Raw genomic sequence first — 22304 nt, forward strand, 5'->3', positions numbered from 1 at the left:
TAGAGAGCTTGATCAAGAACCGCTAGGAGTTACATAACAAATGTTTGAAAAAATACCAAGTTGAAGTCAAAAAACTTTGAAGAAAATGTGCCAAAGGTAAGAGCACATGAATTTGATATATCATGGTCTTAGAAACTTGGATACATAGAAATTTGGAATCATACATGAATATAACCACACCCATCTACTTGTCAATACGTTTTGACTTGCTTTTCCCTGAAATAATAGCTCAAAAGAAAGAAATAAATTTGTTACAAGCTAGAGTTGTCATTGCACCAAAAGATCAACTTGTCAATGTCCAATAAAACCACTAGACTTATAGAACATAGGAGGCAGTTAAGCTATGTCATCAATCCTGAAGGGGAACATTAGCAGTTAGTCTAACAATCCCCTCAAAATTACCCAAGGAGATTTGAACCTATGACCAAGCTCTGATATCACTTATTCAAACCTAGAGTTGTTGTTGCACCAAAATATTGACTTGTCAATGTTCGATGCAACCAATAGACTTATAGAACATAGAAGGAGGTTAAACCATGTCACAAATTTTGAAGGGTAATGTTGGTAGTTAGTCCAAAAGAATTCTGAAGGCACCATCATGAGAGGATTTTTTATTGCTTAATTCCCTAGTTACAAGGCTTATTGACTTAATTTATCTAGTGATGAAAATTTATTTGAGCATGTGTACATCATATGTGGATTGTCAAGTGAAGCATCTTTGCTCCATTCTAGCTACAACAAGGATAATATGAATGGTTTGACAATAAGCCAAAGACCTATTCAACCAAATGCTTTGTTAATATAATGAGAAATAATGAAAATTTCATGCATGACATAGTGATATTACAAGAAAAATAAAATGGATAGTGCAAAGTGATTAAACTACTGTTAGAATCTGAAAAGATTAATAACCCAGAAAACTAGTGCAAAGAGTAAATATCTAAACTATGAATGCAAATGATACAAAATCAAAATAGCATCATAGAGTTAGTCTCCAAGAGAGTAATGCAAATGCTTGAAGCAAAATAGCATTAAGAGGATGCAAAAATAAGAGATGCAAATACAAGCCAGGTAGCATGCTTATATAGGCTAGGAAGAGGGAGGAGGTGTCAACACCAACCAATGAGGAGCAACCATCTATCAGACTAAAGATAGCAAAGTATCTTCCCAAGATAGCTAATGGATGCTCACATGTAGGAAGGTGACACCTCACAACCATTCACCTAATAAGACATGCTTTATTAACCTAAGCGAGATTATTAAAAAGTGTAGGAAAAACCTAGCAAAAAATAAAAAATAAAAAACTACACTAACACCCCCCCATAAGCGAAGCTTAGGTGGATGTAGAAATGGGTCCCGGCAAGTCAAGCCTGATGAGGTACCCATGTACATAAGATCTCTCAAAAGAGAGAGAGAAAAGAAACCCCCCCACAAAAAAGTCAGGACTCCGAGTGAGAGGAAGAGGCCCCCCCAAAAGATGAAGCATCCCGCACCCCCAGTAAAGCTTGCAAATGAAGGAACTTGCTCTCAGTGAAGGGTTTGGTGAAGATATCAGCAACTTGCTCGGAAGTCGGACAATAGCGAAGGTCAATGACATGACCATGGATGAGCTCCCGGATGTAGTGCATGTGGACCTCTATGTGTTTGGTCCGTTGATGATGAACTGGATTCCGTGAGATCTGAATGGCACTCTGGTTGTCACAAAATATGACTGATGGTCGTCTGATCTGGATACCAAACTCAGTGAGAAGATGTTGAATCCAAATGGCCTCAGTGGCAGCATTTACAGCCCCCCGATACTCAGCCTCAGTAGAAGACAAAGCAATAGCAGACTGCTTTTTACTCGACCAACAAACAGGACCTGACCCAAGTGAGAAGCTATACCCTGAAGTAGACTTGCGATCCTCAGAATCACCTGCCCAATCTGAATCTGTGTAGCCCACCAAATCAAGCTCAATACCTGCTGCATAGTGAATCCCACAACTATGAGAACCCTGAATGTAGTGAAGGATCCGCTTGGCTGCTTTCCAGTGTAACTCATGGGGCTCCTGCATGAATCGAGAGACCATGCCTACAGCATAGGAGATGTCAGGTCTCGTATGAGTCAGATAAATGAGACTCCCAACAAGTTGGCGGTACAAAGTGCCATCAACAAGTGGAGAAGAACATTGAGCCTCAAGTTTGACTCCAGAAAGGAAGGGAGTCGGAGCAGGCTTACAGTCAGCCATATGAAACCTCAAGAGTAAATCTAGAGCATACTTGGATTGTGTGATGGTGATCCCAGAAGGAGACTGAAGGATCTCAATCCCGAGAAAGTAATGCAACAAGCCCAAGTCAGTCATCAAAAAACTGTCCTGAAGGGCCACTTTGACAGCCTTAATGGTGGGTGAAGAACTTCCTGTGATCAGCAAGTCATCAACATACAAAACCAAAAATAGAAGTGAATCACCCTGTTGCAAAATGTACACATTAGGATCAGAATGGCACCGAGTGAACCCAACTGATAGAAGGAAGGAGTCCATCTTTGCATACCAGGCCCGAGGAGCCTGTTTGAGGCCATAGAGAGACTTTCGAAGACGACACACAAGTGAAGAATCCTGAAGGAAGCCCTGTGGCTGCTCCATGTAGATCTCCTCATGAAGGTCACCATGAAGAAAAGCACTCTTCACATCCATCTGATGTACTTCCCAACGATTAGCTGCAGCAATGGCAAGAACAATTCGAATGGAATTCATTCGGGCAACTGGCGCAAAATTCTCAGAGTAGTCAATCCCCAGAACCTGGGAGAATCCTTTGGCAACCAAGCGAGCCTTGTGTTTGTCAACTGACCCATCTGCTGCAAATTTTGTTCGATAGATCCACTTACATCGAACAAGTTTTCTTCCTTTAGGAAGAGGGACAAGATCCCAAGTGTGGTTCCTCATCAAGGAACTATACTCTTCCTGCATAGCTGTATCCCACTCAGAAATACCAGAAGCCTCATGAAAGGACTGTGGATCTGAGGCAGTAGCAATGAAGACATGTGGAGCATCCTGGAATTGTGAACGAGTTCGCCTGGTGTCTGATGGATCCCCAACCCAATCACCTGCAGACTGCAAGGTCTGTCTAGCCCAAAGTGGGCAAGAAGATGGAGAATCTGGAGGGGAATCATTATCCTCTGAATGATGACTAGGAGAGGAAGGAGGTGAGTTCTCTGAATCACTTTCTGCATCAGAAGTAGAGGTAGAAGACTGTTCAGGTGAATCTGACTCATCAGAAGATCTATCATGTATTCCAAGTGACTCTAATGTCACGGTAGAAGTTGGAGAAGTGATAGAAAGTGAGCTTGAAGATCCCTCCTCAAACTGAACACTCCTCTCAATGAATAACTCATGTGTAGTAGGGTGGAGCAACCGATAACCCTTCACACCATCAAGATAACCTACAAATATGCAAGGTCTGCTTTGTGGATCCAAGGCCTTACGTTTCTCTGTAGGAATGTGGGCCCATGCAGGGGAGCCAAAAACTCGAAAGTGCTTAACTGATGGTTTTCGACCGCTCCAAGCTTCAAAAGGAGTAACTCCCTTCAAGGCTCGGTGAGGAACACGGTTCTGGATATAACAAGCACAATTAATGGCTTCTGCCCAATACTGTGGTGCAAGAGATCTAGAGTGAATCATACAGTTTGCCATTTCCTTCAAGGATCTATTCTTCCGTTCTGCAACACCATTTTGCTGAGGATTGTATGGAACTGAATGCTGTAAATCAATCCCCTCTGAAGTACAAAATCTTTCAAACCGATGGTTGACATACTCACCACCATTGTCTGTGCGCAAAATCTTGATGGCTTTCCCAGATTGCTTTTCTACAAAATTTTTGAAGTCTTGAAAATGGTCAAATACCTCTGACTTCTGTTTGAGAAAGTACACCCATGTATATCGAGAAAGGTCATCAATGAATGTGAGGACATATCGGGCCCTGCTGAAAGAAGGATGTTGAAATGGACCAGCCAAATCACTGTGAACTAACTCTAGTATCTGTGAAGCTCTCCATGCCTTACTTTTGTCAAACTTTTCCTTAGGATGCTTACCAAGAATGCAACCTTGGCAAACACCTCCTGAGAATTGAACCGAAGGCAACCCTGTGACCATGCTCTGCTGGTTGAGCTGATGCAAATAGCGGAAGTTAAGATGGCCAAACCGCTCATGCCATAATTTACTCACATCATTAGAGTGAGTGAGAAAAACAGATGAAGGAGGATCAGGAACAAAGTGAGAAAATAGATAGAGCCGTGACTGATGATCTGCTCTCCCAACTGCAACTACAAAATCACTATGCAACTCACGTATCTCCACTGAATCAGGAGTGAACTCAACCCGCTTGCCTAAACCTGTGTGAGTGATTTGGTATATTGATAGGAGATTAGTTGATAATGAGGGTACACAAAGAACATCATGGAATGTGCCATCCACCACATCAACAGACCCTCTCCCACACACCTCAATAGGAGTGTCATCACCCATCAAAATAGAAGGCATAGTACATGGCTCTAAGGATGCAAGTTCTTCCTTAGATGAAGCCATGTGGTGTGAAGCACCCGAATCAAGAACCCAAGTGGATGGTGAGGAAGCAACTACAACAAGAGCTTTGCCCTTTCCTTTCCCCTTGTTGTTTTCTTTTGCCTTGTTAGACTCTTCATTAGAACTTTGTTTGATAGACTCAGGAACACTAATATTATTCTTCTCAAGAATGTATGTCAAGTGATCAATTTGTTTCTTCAAACATTTATGTTCATCATGACCGGGTCTTTTACAATAGGCACATTTAACCTTTTCTTTCTTAGGCTTATCGCCCTTGGAGGATGAGGTATCAATAGTTGCTTTTGAAGCAATTGGTATCTGATCTTTCTTTTCCTCACTATTATTTTGTTTCTCATCCTTACTATTGTTGTTACTACTTTGTCCTTTTTGTTCTTTTGTGCCTTGGTTGGTTGCTAAGGCATGTGACTTAGAGGACTTAAGAGTGCCCATCTGGATTAGCTTGTCCTGTTCTCGAGTAATATTGACAGCAAAATCATCTAGAGATGGCATGGTGAATTGAGTACCAAGTGCACCCTTAGTAGCATAGAAGGTAGAGACAAACACAGAATATTCTGAACTTAGCTTAGAGAGAATACTGAGAATCAGTTGTTCATCTTTCTTTTCAATTCCACATTGTTTTAACTGCAGCCTTAGTGATTTCAATTTGGTGAAGAAATCTTGGATTGTGTTGAAATTGCCTGGACTCAAACTAATTAATTCATTTTCCAACATATGACCCCTCATTGAATCTTGTGTGCCAAATAATGTTTCTAGCTTTGTCCATACTTCATTTGGTGTATCCAAAGACTCAATGTGAAATAGCAAGTCAGGAGAAACAGACAAACACAATGTTCCATATGCCTCATCACATTTGTTAAACCACTTAGGCTTGTCTTCATCTTTAGCAGGTTCAGTTTCAAGTCCCATAGTTATCCTATTTAATCCAGCTTTCCTTAAGTGAATTATCATGCGTGATTTCCACTCAAAGTAATTGTATGGAGTTAGGATGGGCATATTTGTTTGATCCATGATGAAGGAATGCAAAGAAATGCTAAAAGGAAGAGAATCCAGCCACGACAATGCCCCCCCCCTTTTTACTCAATCAAAGAATCCCCCCCCAAAGAAATATGATTTGGCACTTTATTTTAGTGCATTTACAATTACCACTAGAAAGAGATGTTTAGTGGTCTTGATTTCAATGCATTACAAACCCTCATGAAGAGCATATGCTAAAAGTGAAACTTGGGCACAATAATCAAGGAAACAAATAGTACCACTGTGATCTACTCAAAAAATCATGCACTTTCAAAAAAAGAATCGCCTCGATACGAGGTCGTATGAGAAAGTTATGATCCTCCGAAGTTTCCAAAACGAGAACTGTGCACAGTCACGGCTGAGAATCTACAATTTCTGAAGAATTCATGCATGAAAATCAAAAACTAACTCCATTAGTGGATAGAGCACAAAAAAATAGCCAAGTTCATAACAAGAATCATCAAAATCGAAGTCCGTATGAGCAAGAACGAGACATTTGAAAACTGCATTCAGATCTGCGGCTGCCAACGGAGAGGGGTATGGCTGTAGCTTTGCATGCTTGATTCTGAAAAATATACAACTTGCATGCAAAATCTAAAAGATATCCAGATGGTTTTTTGAGGCTGCGAACAAAACCCAGAAAGTGTTTTTCTTGCTGATGAACAGAAGATGTTGCTGTAGTGTAAATCAGACGCTTTTAACAGTAAAAAACGGCTCCAAAAATTAGAAAACGACCCCAGCAACCAAAATATGACATGCAAATGCTGGATCAGCTTCTTAAGTCCATCAATGGCATGCTGGAACCTGCAAAACTGATTGAAAACTCTAAATATGCAAGTTGGTTGTCAAATTTGAGATTGAAACCCCAGAGAAAAACTGTTTTTGTCAAAACTTTTTTGATTCTCAGGATCATCCAAAGATGCAAGAGAAGAGCATAGTTCATTTTTCAAAAAACTACAATAAAGTTTATTTCCCCCCCCCCCCCGAATCTCTCAAATAAGGAAACTAAAATCTACTCTTGCACATAGAAAAGCTCTGATACCATGTTAGAATCTGAAAAGATTAATAACCCAGAAAAATAGTGCAAAGAGTAAATATCTAAACTATGAATGCAAATGATACAAAATCAAAATAGCATCATAGAGTTAGTCTCCAAGAGAGTAATGCAAATGCTTGAAGCAAAATAGCATTAAGAGGATGCAAAAATAAGAGATGCAAATACAAGCCAGGTAGCATGCTTATATAGGCTAGGAAGAGGGAGGAGGTGTCAACACCAACCAATGAGGAGCAACCATCTATCAGACTAAAGATAGCAAAGTATCTTCCCAAGATAGCTAATGGATGCTCACATGTAGGAAGGTGACACCTCACAACCATTCACCTAATAAGACATGCTTTATTAACCTAAGCGAGATTATTAAAAAGTGTAGGAAAAACCTAGCAAAAAAGAAAAAATAAAAAACTACACTAACAACTACAAGCTACCACATTGTCTAGTAAGCTTCATTCATGTAGGCAAAAATAAAAAAATTTGAAACAAATTGATGTAGGCGCATCCTATGTTACCTTGTATTCTTTCTCTTTTGTTCATTTTGATAGTGTTTTCACTAAGTTTTAAGTGTTATCCAAGTACACACAGTGTTAGACAAGTACACGTAGTGTTAGCCAAGTATGCAATGTTAGCTAAGTACATGTAGTATTAGTCGACTATGCAGTGTTAGCCATGTACATGCAATGTTGGATGAGTTGTCCAATGTTGACCAAGTGTTCCTTCATGTTCCAAGTGAACCTGATATTTGTTGATGCTCAGTTCCTTCTTTGACCAAGTTTGTCTATGTTTGGTTCTTAGTTTGAGCTTACTTATGTATTTAATTAGGATCATAAACTTAATTATTAGATTGTGTCTTGGGATGAGTATAGACCATTTTGAGGTTGGCCTTTCTATTATGTAATGATCTAAAATATTTGGTAAGCCATTTTGGCAAGAATAAGTAGAGGTATTTGGTTTATTTTAGAAAAAGGTGGGACTTAGAGAGTTAGAGAATATATTTTCTAGAATTACAAAGTTGAAGCTAGATTATAGATCTTTAAGTTGTATTTTTTATCTGGTCATAACCTAGAAGGCATTATTGCTAGGCATCTATGTTGATAACTTGATGAATCAATAAGTGTCATGTTCTCTGTCCCCTTGGTGTTGTTCTTTGTGTGTTTTCGTTTGTTGTGTTTACTCAACAAGGTGTTTGAACAATTAGGTGTACCTTTGGCCCTAGTTGTTCATACCCTTCTTGCACTAGGTGGTATTAAAGCTTGAGGTTCATCCTTGTGGAGATTGGATCATGTAGAACCCTTGTTTGAATTTGGTTGTAGGGTGGTAGATCTAAGGATTTAACCTATAACTTGTAGAGGGATATGATCTTGTAGGAACCTAATTTTAAAGATGGTTCAAAGAAAAGGAAATATTGGCAATGCCATATTGGATACATTGAGATAAATTATAGATATATTAGATGTTGTGGAGATAGCCTAGAGGAGAGTAGTACATCTTAATTATGTGAGTGATGATGAGGTAATAGCACCAAAACCTAATCCATAACCTAAGCAAGATCAAGATGAGAAAATATTGTTGAGAGTATTGTCTAGGGCACGTTCAAAGCCTATTGTAGAAGTTGTTCCTTATGATGGAAAATTAGACACCAATGTTGTGTTTGATTAGATCTCTAATATGGAGAAGTTCTTTGAGTTTGAAAACACTCTTGATAATAGGAAGGTGAAAATTGTAGTCACTATGTTGAAAGCTCATACCTCACTGTGGTGGGAGCATTTGCAAACTGATAAACAAACAAGAGGAAAGGAGAAGATTAGGACTTGGATAAAATGGTGAACAAGATGGAGAAGTAGTTCCTTCCTGTTGATTACCAAGATAGCTTGTTGAGAAATGTGCAAAATTCAGACAAAGGGACATGACTATGAAGGAGTATACTGAGGAATTCTATAGATTGGACATCAGATCTGGAAATATGGATGATGATGTTGAGAAAGTTTCAAGGTATCTAAATGGATTGAGATTTGGATTTTAACATAAAATAAGTTTTCTAAAATTGGAAAGTGTGGAAGAAGCATATCAATATGCCTTGAAAACTAAGGAGATCTTGACAAAGAATAATGATCAAATACAAAGAGGTAGAAGTGGTAGATTCGAGAGAGGCAGAGGTTAATCTTATGGAGAAGGTGGAAAATTTGATAATTCTATGCAATATAAAGGGAAAATCTAAATGGAAAAATGATGACAAAGGATAGACTAAATAGAAAGGTGGTAATTCTTACCTAGGAGGTACTAGTTCCTATCGAGGAAGAGGTAATTTTTATTCTATAGGTGGTTTTCATGGTAATTGTTTTAGATGTAGTAAAGAAGGGCATAGATCCTTTAAGATGAGAATAAACAAGTTAATATAAATGATATGATTCAAGGTGACATTGAGGGGTCAACAAGTGGACCTAAAGTTGGAGAAAATATGATGGTTAGAAGAACTTTGTGTAATAAGGGAATTGATGAGGAAACTATTCTAGGGAGAAGTCTTTTCAAGACCAATTCTAAGATGGCTAGAAAATGTTGCAAGGTGATCATTGATAGTGGAAGTTTAACAAATTTGGCATTAGAGGAGTTGGTTACAAAGTTGTAGTTGTCGAGGTTAAGGCATACTAAACCCTATCATGTTTCATGGATCAAGGATGAGCATAATATATTGGTAAGTGAACAATGTGCTGTGAAGTTCAAGATTGGTAATTACTTTGATGAAGTTCTATGTGATGTTATGCCTATGATTGATGTCATATTCTATTGGATAGACCTTGGCACTATGATAGATATGCTATGGATGATGGAAGATTGAATAAATACACTCTTTGGGTGAATGGAAGAAAGAAAGTATTATTACCTTTGATTGAGTCTCATGATGAGATAAATTGTACTACTATGGGAATTTTCATGGTTAATGGAAAGAAATTTGAAAAAAAAAAAGGAAAAGAAACCAAGTTTGGTTTTCTATAATTCCTAGTGGACCAAGTTTTGTTAGTAATGACTAAGCAGTAGAAGCTAGTCATGATCGAGTGATAGCATAAGCTGTCAATGACCAAGTGATAGTTGAAGTTGGTAGTATTTACTAAGTGCAAGTATAAATTGCAAGCTTATTGAATGAGTATAAAGATATCATTATAGAGGATATACTAGATGGTTTACCACTAGTAAGAAGTGTAAGTCATTGTATGGACCTAATTCTTGGAGCTAGTTTTCTGAATAAAGCGCAATATATATTGGCACCTATAGAGAATAAAGAACTTAATAGAAAAGTGCATGAGTTTTTGTAGAAAGGTTTGATCAAAGAAAGTCCATGTGTTGTACCTATTTTATTAGCACCTAAAAAGAATGGAGAATAAAGAATGTGTACTAATTCTAGAGTTATTAACAAGATCACAGTGAAATATAGGTTTCCTACGTTGAGGATAGATGACATATGGACTGTTTGAGTGGAGAAAATTATTTTACCAAGATTGATTTGAAGAGTGGTTATCATCATATCAAAATAAAATAAGATGATGAATGGAAGACTAATTCAAGACAAAAGATGGTTTGTATGAATGGTTGATAATGCCTTTTGGTTTGACTAATGCACCTAGTACTTTCATGAGATTGATAAATGAAGTTCTCAAGGGATTTGTGGGTAAGTTGTGATTGTTTATTTGGATGATATTATGATATTTAGTAAGGCTAAGGAGAACATCTTGAGTAATCTAGATAAGTGTTGTAGATATTGAAAGAGGATAAGTTGATGAGTAACTTAAAAATTTATTCTTTATGCAAGAGGAGATTGTCTATTTGGGTTTTGTGATTTCAGCTCATGGTTTGAGAATGGATCATGAGAAGGTTAAAGTAATTTTAGAATGGCCTACAACTAAGAATGTGGGTGAGGTGAGATAATTTCATGGTTTGGCTAATTTCTATAAGAAGTTTATAAATAATTTTAGCTATGTTTGTAATGCTATGACTAACACAATGAGAGGAGATAATAAGAATTTTAAGTGGACACGTGGAGCTAATAATGCTTTTAAAAAATTGAAACAAATAGTTGTTGAGTTATCTATATTGGCTTTTCTTGATTTCAATAAGGTATTTCAAGTTGAATGTGATGCAAGTGCTAGTGCAATAGGAGTTGTGTTGATTCAAGAAAGTAAATTTGTTGCTTTCTTTAGTAAGAAGTTGAATGATGCTAAAAGGATGTATTTTGTGTATGATCAAGAATTTTATGCTATTGTTCAATCCTTGAAGAATTGGATACATTATTTTATTCCTAAGGATTTTTTTGTTGTATATTGATCATAAAGATTTATAGTATTTTGGAAGTCAACATAAGTTAAATCAGAGACATATGAAGTCGGTTGAGTACTTGTAGAGTTCCACATTTGTGATGAAGCATAAAAGTGGAGTCACTAACTAAGTTACTAATAAATTGAGAAAAAGACATTCTTTATTGATTGAGATAAAGTTTGAAGTTCTTGCTTTTGATGAAATGAAAGAGTTGTATGATGAGTATTTCATTCAAGAAGGTATGATGTTTAAAGGAATTCAAGTATGAATACCAAGAAGCTCTATGCGAGTTAATTTGATCAAGGAAAAACATTGTGGTGGATTAGCTAGACATTTTGGAATTGATAAGATATTTATTTTGCTAAAGGACAAGTATTATTGGCCATATATGTATAAGGATGTTTAGAAGTTTGTAGTGAGCTATGGAGTTTGTCAAGTTGCAAAAGGACTATGTCAGAATATTAGATTATATACACCTATTTATGTTCTTGAGAAACCTAGGAGTGACATCAATATGGATTTTTTTCTTGGATTACCTAAGACAACAAGAGGATATGATTCCATAGTTGTTGTTGTGGATATATTCTCTAAGATGGTACATTTGATTCCATAGTTGTTATTGTGGATAGATTCTCTAAGATGGTACATTTCATACCATGTAAGAAGACATCAGATGTTGTGCATATTGCTGAGATTTTTATCAAAGAGATTGTTACATTGCATAAAGTACCAAAAAGTATTATTTCTAACAAAGATAGTAAGTTTGTTGGTTATTTTTGGAGGAATTTGTGGAAGAGGATTAATACTAAGTTGACATTTAGTTCTACATTCCATCCATAGATAGATATATAGATAGAGGTTGTGAATAGAAGCTTGGGTAATTTGTTGAGATGCTTAGTTGAAGATAAGCCAAGTAATTAGGAGCTAGAATTGGCACAAGTTGAGTTTTCATATAATAATTATTTGAATAGTAGTACAGGGGAAATACCTTTTGAGATTGTTATTGGAATGTAGCCTAGAGGAATATTAGATTTCAAGGATGTTGTTGATGAAGGGAATAGAAGTGTTTAAGGGGAATAATTTGCTAGTTTTAAGAAGTCTTTGCATGAGGAAATGAATTTGAAGTTGGAAAAAAAAAATCATAAGTATAAGGAGAATGTTGATAAGTCTAGAATGTTGATTTGAAGAAAGGTAGATTTCCTATTCGACCATACAGTAAGCTAAAGATGACGAAGTTTGGACCTTGTAAGATCTTGAGGAAGCTTGACAGTGGTAATGTTTAGTTACCTAATGAAATGGACATATCTCATATATTCAATATTGTTGATTTGTATAATTATGATGAGTTAGATTATGAAGTTGTTATATCAAATGATTATCCTAAGAAGTAGACTGAAGAGGTTGAATAGGTATTGGATTAGAGAGTTAGTAAGAGCATAAGAGGAAAATATTATTATGATTATTTGATGAAGTGGAAGAATATACCAGCTGAAGATGTTACATGGATTTCTCAATATGAGTTAGATCTAGCTCAGGTTGAGACACTTGCATGATTAAGGAGAATCATTTCTTTCAACCCTAATTTTCTAATGTAGGAGCATCTTGGGTTTCATTTTAATCAAGTTCTTTTGTTCATTCGAGTAGTGTTTTCATCAAGCTTGTGTTTTCACCAAGTTTCTAGTGTTAGCCGAGTACCCACAATGTTAGTTGAGTACACTCAGTGTTAGCTAAGTACATGAAGTGGTAGCTGAGTACACAATATTAGCCAACTAAATGCAATGTTTGCTAAGTATGAAATGTTAGTTGAGTACATGCAATGTTAGCCAAGATGTCTAATGTTGATCGAGCGTTCCACCATGTACCAAGTGAACTTGATATTTGTTAATGTTCAATTCCTTCTTTGACCAAGTTTTTTTTGTGTTTGGTTCTTAGTTTGAGATGACTTATGCATTTAATTAGGATCATGAATTTAATAATTGGATTGTATCTTGGGATGAGTACCATTTAAGGTCGGCCTTTCTATTATGTAATGATATAGACTCTTTTATAAGTTGTTTTGGAAAGTATAAGTAGAGGTATTTTTTTATAATTTAGAAAAAGAAGGATTTAGAGAGTCAAAGTAGATGTTTTCTGGAAGTGTGATGTTGAAGCTAGATTGTAGATCTTGAAGTTTTATTTTGTATTTGGTTGAAACCAAAAATGCCTTATGGCTGGGCATGTATGTTGATAACTTGATGAATCACTAATGTGTTGTGTTATCTCTCTCATTGGTGTTGGTCTTTGTGTGTTTTCTTCTATTGTGATTACTCAACAAGGTTTTTAAATAGTTAGGCATTTATTTGGCCCTAGATATTCATACCCTCCTTGCACCATAAATGATGAACACATTGTGGAAATTTAGGGTAGGCTATGTGACGAAGAGAGGGGAACTAATTAGGAACCAATAAAACTTTTAACTTCAATTCACCATTTAATCCTTTATAAACCAATCTAATCTAATTACATGCATGAAAGACTGAAAGAAATTAAACATTCATAACACTTGACACAATATTTGGTAACCCAAAAACCCTCCAAATAGAAAATAAAACTGGGGTGAAGATGGAATCTATAAGCTTTAGTACTACATTATAAATTTGGCCTATTAAAGTTTACAATTGGTCACTTCTAGTGATCTAACCTATTAGAAGCAAAAAGGATTGTTAGGTCCACCTTGTAAAAGGATTTATACAATTCAATGAAGTATGTACTTGGTTAGGAGATTCTACATAAGACCATGAAGTCCACCTTGTTAGAGGATTTGACTGATGCACCTATTAGGATGAACCAATAAATGATCTCTTCTATGAAACTTGGTTTACTAAATGGGATTCCTTTGATGTAGAATGATTTCCTAAATGCGATGGATGAGACTCTACCTTTCCTCTTATACTATCTATATCCTTTAGTCAATCTTCATCTTTATATTCTCTAGTTTGCACTTCTTACACATGCTCTGTCTCTTTCATACTTTCTTATGTTCTCATTTGGATTTGACAAGATATCTCACATTTATACCAATCAAAATAATTACCTTCTGAACTTGGCTACAATACCATATTGAACAATCTTCACCTAGTCAACTTAGTTTTGACACCAGGGTTCGAAATATATACTATGAAATCTAGTGTGCTAAGAACATAAAATCTAGTCTAACATTCACATAACTAAATAAACAATAAATATTTATGATAAGACAAAGGAAACACTATAAAGGATAGAAAATTAAGAATGGTAAGCTCCTTGAGTGTGACCTTGATGTTTTGATGTGTCTGAATGATAGTGGATGTGTGCTTAAGCATGCTTTAAGCCTTTAATGGATATGAGCCTTCAATGGGGTAAAATATGGTGTAGGGGGTGACCATTAATTTTTGCATGGTAATGTTGAGATTTTTTGATTAGTTTTCTTCAAAGAGACATTATAAGTTTGTGTGAGAGTTGGATGAATTGGGGGAGGGGAAGGGTCCAATTTTTGGGCTAAGGGGTAATGAGATGGAGGGCTAGGATGAAAAGATGGAGGTTTGATAGGGGGGGAATAGGATGTAAGGAAAGGGAAGCATGTGGATTGAGCTTCTTCAAAGCCATAGCCTTGTGACAAGTGTTACAAGAGGACTAGATAGGGGAAGATGGTCAAAATGGGTGGCCAAAGGGAGTCATGAGGGAGGAGTGTGGAAGAGGGATGTAGGAGGCATTTAAGGGACATTAAGGTATGTAAGAGACAATAATGCACTTGGATATGAATATAAAAGGATAGGGGAGGACTTTGACTTTGGCTTGTGTTAGAAAATCTTAACTCATTTTTAAAGTTGTGCACATATTTAGGAGGGGGATTAGGCTTGACTTAGGACGGGATTAGGAGGCAAGTGGGTTAAGACTTAATGAGATAGGTTAATTAACTAACTAAGTGGGGTTAGCATGGGTGGATGGGTTGGATTTGGATAATGATAGGATTTAGGGATGGTTACGGATTTAGGAATGATTTTGTTTAATAAAAGAGGGATGTGATATTAAATTAAATAGATTTATGCATTTATTTAATTTAATAGAGGAATAAGGATTTAATTGATAAAATCATTTTGGGTTATCATTTTATTTTATCAATTGGACTATAGTTAATTAATTTAATTTATTAACTATGGGATGGTGATTAATTAATTTAATATCAAATATTTAATCAATAATGTCCTAGAAGATGACTAAATAAGATTACTCAATGATGTAATCATATTTAGGTGTCTACATTTTGCCACTCTTTGACATAGTGTTGGAACAACACTTTTTCAAATAAGTTTGAATATAAATGATGTGAAGATAATTTATTTAAAGAAATATAGTTGCACTAGTCTTGAGTAGGAGAGGAGAGACTAGACTGTGTGATGCCCCCTCAAGAAGGTTGTGTGGAGAGAAGATGATGTGCAACAACTTCTTCAAAAGGTACAACAAGCGAGGGAGAGCAGGACGACACAAAAGGAGTAGGAAAGTGTTAAAAGTGAAAGTATACTATAAAAATAATAGGTCTAGGGGAAATTACATGACAAACACCAAAATAATATGTTGGTGCTAAAAAATTTCTCTTGTAATTTTTTATTTTGTAGTTATAGTTTTCTTATATTTTAGAATTCAACTCACATCTTTTGCGGGTTAGCAAACTTGTTTCATAGTTTTTGTTGGATATCAATTTATCTCATGGGATAGACTTTGTATTAACAAGAATGTAGTCCTATTGAAAAAGGGTGATATAAGGTAAAATTCAATGTAGAAATGGGGTAAGGTTAACCAAGAGGGAAATAGTAGGAGATGCATTCCCACTATGATATATAGTTGTACGAATGATAGGAGAGAGGTGGGTCATGGTAATGCAATCCCATTAGCAGGAATATGGTAGTAGGATTAGGTTTGAGGGGTAAAAGATAGGGTGATAAAACATAGGTAGAGATGGTTTTTTAAGGAGAGTAGAACTAACATTAGTTTTGTTTTGCTAGATGAAGTGGTCACTTGATGTATTGGTGTGATGAGAGAAATGCACAACACTTCTTCATGTTGGGACACAATTTACACTAGAAAATTGGGTGAGGATTGACATCATCAGGTTTGGATATCTCATAAGGTTATTTCATACTTGCACATATATAGAAATGGTGATAGCACTATGCAAGCACTAGCACAACAAGATAGAGACATTTCATATGTCGATAAGTGAGATAACCATTATGTTGGAGGATGTGTACAAGATCTTCTAACTACCATTGTAGGGCACACTAGTGATGATTACATGAGGAGTAACAAGAAATAAGGTTGTACATCAACTAGTGAGACCTAGAGTCTAGTTATGGATATAGAGGGGCTAGTTCACTTTGGATGATCACTTGGATTGGGTGGTTGTTGATCAGCGGTTATACTTTTATGTGTGTGGGCTGGTGTCAGATTACATTTCCATAGATATAGGTGGTACTAGAGTGGTTAGAATAATTTAGAATAATTGAGTGGGGGTGACTCAGTTATCTAGGGTCCAAAACACCCAATTAAACTTTTTAGTGCTTTAAAAAATTCATACATATATCTCTTTATCATGTATTTTGCATGCATCCATCATATCATTTAAAACCTAAACTTATAGATTATTATCCTAGGTCAAATTCACTTTGCAAAAATGTAAACATGGAATATAATAGAATCATTCACACATATGACACAAGGATTTTACATGGAAACCCAATTTGGGAAAAACCACCAGTAACATTCTACTAATTCTCACTCTTTTGAAGTGATGCCCTATAAAAGGACAACCATGTTAAAGGTTACAATACACACTATTAAATGTGACCTGGTTAAAAGATTTCAATCACCCTATTAGGAGGGAGCCTTGCTAGAGGACTTTAGGTCATTACATTTGAATGTTATCCAGTTAAAGGATTTACAAATGACTATTAGGTCAACCTTAATCCAAAGGATTTACCCTAAACTAATACAATTATTAGAAAGTAATAGTATAGCTTCATTTGATAATAAATCACAACTCACTTGCAGATTATAGATCTTTTTTTTAATCCTCCATTCTACTTGGCTTTATTCATTTTAGCTCTGGCAGCTTGTTCACCCTTCAAGCATTCATCCCCTTAAGCCTTCTTGTTTTGCATGCCAATTGCAAACTCTCTCCTTAGCCCACCATATAAAGCAACACCCTAGACTCCTTGTCTTCCTTGGGTTCTCACACATGCCAATAGTTTCTTCTGGCCTCGTATTCCCTTATAAAGAGAATTTGGATGTTTTGTCACTTAATCACAATCGTCCATTCTAAGGTTAGGTAGGATTCATTGAATCTAACCATCTTTATTTTTTAACTCCCTTTAGAAACTTCCTTCTCAATCCTCCTTACATCTTCCTCAAAATAATTTACCTTGAATTTTTTGCCACCATCTCATCAAGCATATCTTCCATATAGTTCGCAGAATTCAAGAAATCAACCTTGTCGGCTTAGATTCATCAATTTCATGATCAAACTCATTATGTTGTCATGAGTTGGCATTAACTAACATTCTAACTCTTAGCACATACTATCTTTCTCGGCATTCACTTGTAGTTCACTTGACATATACTAAAGTTTATTGATGCTTGACATCAACTAAACTTTACTTGACTTACACTATGTTCACTTTGCTCGACACTATTTACAATTCACTTAGCATACAATAAAACTCAACTTTTATTGGATCCAACTAATTTTCTACTTAGTTTACACTAACATTACATGGCACTAACTATGCATTTTGTTAAGCTTAGTAGACTCAATTATTCTTTTTTGTTCTTCTAGATTTAATCAATGTAACCAACCTTTGAATCCTTAAGTAGAAAATCAATCCACTATATTATCATTGTCTTAACTAATCTTTGTACTTCTTTTACATAACTCAACCTTTCCTATAGGTGCTCTTGTTAGCTCATTTGATTAAATCATATTCATTAATCAAACAAATGATAGTACTCAAATCATCTAAGAAATTTTATTTCCAAAAAATAATAGGTTTGACATTAGTGACAAAATAATGATTGAAACACATTCTCATACTTGTACCAATCTTTAATCAACAATCTCCCTCTTTGGCATTGATGGAAAACTAATACCAACAACACCAAAAAGAAAATAATTCCTTGTATTAAAAATCTCTCCCTTTAATAACACCTTTCATCTTTTGTGTAAGCTACAACATTCTGTATCAAAATAGAAATTAATTTAATCTTACTTATGACTCTTGTGTTTCATCTCATAGGGTTTCTCCTTCTAAATTTTTTAACTCTCTTAGATCACTCCCTTTTTTAGATATTTAGGTATCAATCTCTCTATCTAGTTTATCTCTTTATAACTGTATTTCTCTTAGCTTGTTATCTCCTTCTGAGTTGATATTCATTTCATTTCTCCCTTCTAAATTATTTCTCCTTTTTAGTTGACATTCCTTTCATTTCTCCCTCTTTGGAAATAATACCAAAGAATTATCATCTCAACATGCATATATAGAAATTTTAGGTTCTTCCTCTATTACCTAACTTGTGATTGATCTTTTGTTCCAGCTCTTTGATTACCTTAGGCAGCTCTTAAAGTAAGATCCACAACATCAATGTGTAGCATATGCCATTCATTTTAGTTGATGCAGGGCACAACTCATGCTTCTTAAATAGCTTTGGATAGGGGTATCACCCCTAATTTACCTCTTAGATACTCATGAGCATCCTTAGGTAAAGCTTTTGTGAATATATCATCTATTTTTTCTTTGGTATTCACATATTCTATCTTTACTTCTTTTTTTTGAACCAAATCTCTCAAGTAATGATACTTCATAGCTATATGTTTTATCTTTGTATGCATCATAGGGTTCTTGGATATGTTTATAGAACTTATGTTATCACAATAGGTCTATTAATTTTCTCCTTCATTTCTTTGAGTAGTTGTTTGATCCATACAATATTGTTAAAATTTACTATAGTAGCAACATATTCAGCTTTAGTAATAGATTGAGATATGCAATTTTGCTTCTTACTAGTCCATGTAACTAGTCTCTTCCCAAAAAAAATGCTCCACCACTTGTACTTTTTTTTTCATCAACATTTCCAACCCAATTAACTTCTGTGTAGGCTCTCAATTCAAATTTCTCATTTTTCTTGTAGTATAGACCAAAGTCCTCTATTCCTTTCAAATATCTCATGATTCTCTTAATAGCCATCAAATGATTCTCATTAGGATTTGCAAAATTTTTTGCAACAATCCCAATAGCTAATGCAATGTCAGGTCTACTATGAACAACATATTGCAATTTTCCAATCATAGGGTTGTATAAATTTTGGTCCACATTAGCAAAATCTTCATTCTTTGAAAGTTTATGTCATGTCACTATACGTGTACTAATAGGATTTGACTCCTCTAATCTAAAATTTTTCAATATTTTCTTCACATACTTAGACTAAGTGATTTAAATACCATATTTCATTTGATACACTTTCACGCCAACAAAGAATTTAATTTCTCCAAACATGGACATCTCAAAGTCTTGCTTCATTTCATCAGCAAATGTCTTTCAAAGAACATTTTGTCCTCCAAATATGATATCATTAACAAAAATTTCAGCTAGTAAATACCTTTACCACCTTTAATATTTAATTATAAATTGTTATTATCATCAGTTCTCTCAAATCCAATCTTCATAAGATAAGTATGAAGTCTCTCATACCGTGCTCTAAATGCTTGCTTTAAACCATATAAAGCTTTGTATAATATACACACCATGTTCTTATTGTTAGCATCAATAAATCCTTCAAGTTTTTCAATGTAAACCTCTTCCTCTAATATACCATTCAAAAATGTAGATTTCATGTCCATTTGGTAAACTTTGAAACCATTTTATATAGAGTAAGAAAGCAATGTTCTTACTCCTAGTCTTGCAATAGGGGAAAATATTTCTCCATAATCTATTCCTTCTTCTTGAGCATACCCTTTGCAACCTAATCTTAATTTATTTCTTGTGGCTTCACCATTTTCATCTAACTTGTTCCTGAACACCCACTTGGTTCCAATGAAATTCTTATTTTCTAGTCTAGGTACAAGTGACCAAGTTTTGTTCTTCTCAATTTTCTCAATCTCTTCTTTCATGTCTTGACTCCAATCTTCATTCTCCAATAAATCCTTAACTAATTTAGATTCATGCATGCTTAGTAGACATGTATCACTTCTCATATTCTTTATTGTCATAGGTATAGCCTCTTTATCTCCAATAATTTGTAGTAGGGTGATGTCTCTTGATATACTTTGACAATCTTGGTTCTGCTCTATTTTCTTCAATAAGTCTTTCAACTTTAGAATCACTATGTGCTTCTCTATCAGGTAATTTAGGATCTCTTTAATGTGTACTATTCTCATTATCATACTATTCTCATTATCATAATATACCTTAGATACATTTTTTAACTTAGTTGCTAATCATAACTTTGTTCCTAACTGTAGCTCAACATTCACTGCCTGTGACTCAGCAATCATTGAAACTTCTTGTTAATTTGTAACTTGATTCACAGCATCATTATCAATCATGTCATCATAGAAATACACAAAAGATTTCTAATTTTTAGATTCTTTTGTATTCAACTTCATGTACTTCTGTATATTCATCAAACTTCACATTTTCACTTTCCACAACTTTGTTTGTGTTAGTATTTAAACACTTTTAATCTTTGCTCTTTGTAGAAAAGTCTAGGAATATACCTTCTTCACTTTTATCATAAAATTTTCCATTCCTATTTTCCTTTAGTATATAAAACTTGCTTCCAAATACCTTAAAATATTTTACATTGGGTGAGTATCCATACCATAATTCAAAAAGTGTAGAATGAGTACCTTCCTTGACTTGTACATGGTTCAAGGTATAGACAATTGTGCTTATAGCTTCTCTCTAGTATTTCAAATCAACATTATTCTCCATCATATTTGTTCTATAATAGTCCATCATAGATCTATTTCTCCTTTTAGTAATCCCATTTTTTGGAGGGGTTCTTAGTACAAAAGTCTATCTTTTCATTCATCTATCATTATAGAACATCTCAAACTCATTTAATGTAAATTCGCGACTTCTATTAGATCTCAGACATTTGAAGCTTTTACTTGTTTCCTTTTCACTCTAGCAAAGTACCACTTAAACATTTGAAATGCATTAAATTTTTTATTTAAAAATATAATTGTCATCATCCTAGAGTAATCATCAAATAGGATAATGTGCTTGTCACCTTTATAGCTTTGCATATTGATTGGTCCACACAAATCAATATGAACTAGGTCAAGAATTCCTTTTGAAGTATGAGTATTGCTTTTAAAACTTGGTTTAGTCATCTTTCCTAATTGACATTGTTTACATAGTACATTATCTACTTTCTTCAATTTTGACAAACCTCTAACTCTCTTCAACTTATTGATACTAACCAAATTATCTAAATTAACATGATAATATTTTGTTTCATAATCACACATCATCAAATTATACAACTAGACAAGTAGAATCATTCATCTCAAGATAGAAAAGATTACCTCTAGTCTAATAACCATTGCCAAATAAATCTCCATTAGCATCATAAATCTTGGTTTTTTCTATTCTCAAATTCAACCTTGAAACCAACACTATTCAATTGTGTTACACTTAGAAAATTGTAATTCAAACCTTCTATATAATAAGAATTATCACAAATGATCTTATCTATCAATTTAATTGATCCTTTTTCTTTGATAAGACATGATGCATCATTCTTAAACCCAATACTATTTCCATCATAATGCACAAGGGAATTGAACTTACTTTTGTCTCCAATAATGTGATTGGTACAACCACTATCAATAATCCACCTATCACTCTTATTCACATAAGATACAAGTGCACTTACCTCAACTTCATCAGATTCATACTTCATTGCAACATAGACAACTACATCCTCATGATCATCAAATTCTTTATTGGATTTCTCTTCAGCAATGTAACTAGATTTCTTTCCTTTGTCGTTGTAGTCTTTGTTGTTCTCATCTTTTTGGCTTTTGAATTTGTCTCCCCTTCTACTATTTTTCTTTTCTAGACATCTAGTAGCAATTGACCAACCTCATTACAATTGAAATAGATAATAGGTATCTTACCTTTGTACTTTCCTTTGCCTCTATGAAATCTCCTAGCCAACAATACTTCAAGGTGTTCAACATCTTCCTTGTCTATATCACTTTCACTAGAAACATATTTGACCTTTTTCTTCTTATTCACATTAGGCTTTTTAATGACAACTTTAAAAGTAGA

This window comes from Cupressus sempervirens, chromosome 4 (assembly GCF_028749045.1).
Source record: "Cupressus sempervirens isolate cs-2001-9-10 chromosome 4, ASM2874904v1, whole genome shotgun sequence".
NCBI classification, from domain to species: domain Eukaryota; kingdom Viridiplantae; phylum Streptophyta; class Pinopsida; order Cupressales; family Cupressaceae; genus Cupressus; species Cupressus sempervirens.